The sequence below is a fragment of the Amblyomma americanum genome, chromosome 4, assembly GCF_052857255.1.
Source record: "Amblyomma americanum isolate KBUSLIRL-KWMA chromosome 4, ASM5285725v1, whole genome shotgun sequence".
Taxonomy (NCBI): domain Eukaryota; kingdom Metazoa; phylum Arthropoda; class Arachnida; order Ixodida; family Ixodidae; genus Amblyomma; species Amblyomma americanum.
The window spans coordinates 92741395-92743496 of record NC_135500.1 but is presented as its reverse complement, the minus strand read 5'-3'; the positions used below and the strand labels follow the sequence as shown (position 1 = coordinate 92743496).

The 2102-nt window shown below is 43.3% G+C and overlaps 1 non-coding gene across 1 annotated transcript; it reads right to left on the bottom strand.

Annotated features, from left to right (window-relative positions):
- Positions 1–974: 974 nt before the first annotated feature.
- Positions 975–1078, bottom strand: LOC144130766 (U6 spliceosomal RNA). The gene has a single exon (XR_013314196.1). It is a non-coding gene; the product is annotated as a U6 spliceosomal RNA (small nuclear RNA).
- Between the last annotated feature and the right edge of the window lie 1024 nt (positions 1079–2102).

Sequence of the window (2102 nt, the reverse complement as noted above, 5' to 3'; positions counted from 1 at the left end):
TTTGAAAAAACGCGAACACAGATTCAAAGCCACCCATCAAAACTCAGCGAATTAGTCCCTTGTCATTTAGGCAACGTTTATCGCGCTTCAAACCTCTTTACAAGAGTGGAGGTATCTTGGCTCGCCTTAAAGGAAGAAAAAAAATCGTTTCATACAAATACTGCTGGACCATTTATCGGTGACGAGATATCATAAAAACCAATTTAGGAATTTTTTTGTGGTGGTGTCCACAAACAATATGTATGAAGAATTGTTTACCTTGCTTTACGCTAGTTACCTCTAATGATAGGTGAGGCAGCTGTAATCCTAACAAGCTCACAGGAGACTTCTAACGGCGTTGTACTCGCCGTGCCGCGAGAGAGCAACCAAATTATCCTCCTCTGCTGCGGTCTGCTCTCTACAGAAACTAGCAATTTGTGTCCTCGAAGTTGACATTAACGCTTCGCCTCTCACACGCAGCCCTGTAATCAGGCGCTGTCAAATGCCGCGCCAGAATGGTACGTAATGCAGCAAACTACTGGAAGTGAATAGTCGTTGAAAATGCATGTCAACTGATCCGTTATGCTAGAGAAACACCGTTAATTTCATGTATTACTAGTGTCGTCCCGTTCGTGACTCGTCTAAGGGAAATCGCCGAAAGATAACGGCTCGCGCTGACACACCGCAGCAATTAAGGCATATTATTTTCCTCGTCAGTAACTGTCGCTATGCCCAGGCTGCATGACCACACTATGATCTAAGGATGAACGACACATGCCTTAGGCGCTTGCTTGCATCCATTTAAGGACGCTGCAGTGCCTGAATACCATGATGATGATCTCGTGCCGCACCACCCAGGCCTTTTTAGCATTGTTTAACTTCGAAAAACTTGCAGTGTATTCTCTGCAACTCGAATGTTACTTTCCGGTTCTATTCTTAAGCATACCATTGTTTTTAAATGAGAGCGTTAGTGTAGTAGCTAAGGCGATCCTTTGAAGAGTGTGCAATGTTTCAAATTTTTTCATGTTATACTTAAGCAGGGGGCATGGTATCATTCTCTGCATGGTTGCTTACTAATCATATATATATATATATATATATATATATATATATATATATATATATATATATATATATATATATATATATATATATATATATATATATATATCGGAACAGTGGGTTCGGATCCCACCGGCGGCATGGTTGTTTTTTGTGCTGCTTTATAAGTAATTTTCTTTAAGCGATTTATTAATCTTAGTACTCTAATATCCCTCTGATAAGCACAACACATAAAAAAAGAAAAACATTCCCCTATGCACCTTGGTGTCGATGACTGTCGCCTTCCTTCATAAGTTTGTCAAACGGGCCCCTCATTTCCTTTAACTTATCTGCTAATAGCTTAACGAGGGTCTCGGTCATGGCAGTCTTGATGCCATAGGTAGATTAAGAGGAATCTTGCACAGTTTCCGCTTTCGCCGTTAGATGATGTTCCACGTCACGCTCGCGGTATTACAGGACGTGCCACGTCCGCCGCCGTGGTGGAGGGTTGCGCTGGTGAACACTCTCAAGGTTCGCTTACACCCAATGAACATAAATACCCACGAGAGCAGCAGATTGGACAGCCGTCGCCGTAGCTCAGTTGGTAAGAGCACCGGACGCGATATTCGGAGGCCGTGGGTTCGGATCCCACCGGCAGCATGGTTGTTTTTTCTGCTGCTTTATAAGTAATTTTCTTTAGGCGATTTATTAATCTAAGTATTATTATCCCACTGATAAGCATAACACATAAAAAAAATTAACGTTCCCCTATATACCTTAGTTTCGGTGACTGTTGCCTCCCTTCATAAATTTGTCAAACGTGCCCCTCATTTTCTTTAACTTGTCTGCTAATAGCTTAACGAGGGTCTCGGTTTTGGCAGTCTTCATGTCATAGGTAGCATAAGAGGGCTCTCGCACAGTTTCCACCCTCGCCGTTAGATGACGTTCTACGTCACGCTCGCGGTATTACAGGACGTGCTACGTCCGCCGCTATGGTCGAGGGTGGCGCTGGTGAACCCTGTCAAGGCTCGCTTACACCCAGTAAACATAAATACCCACGAGAGCAGCAGATTGAACAGCCG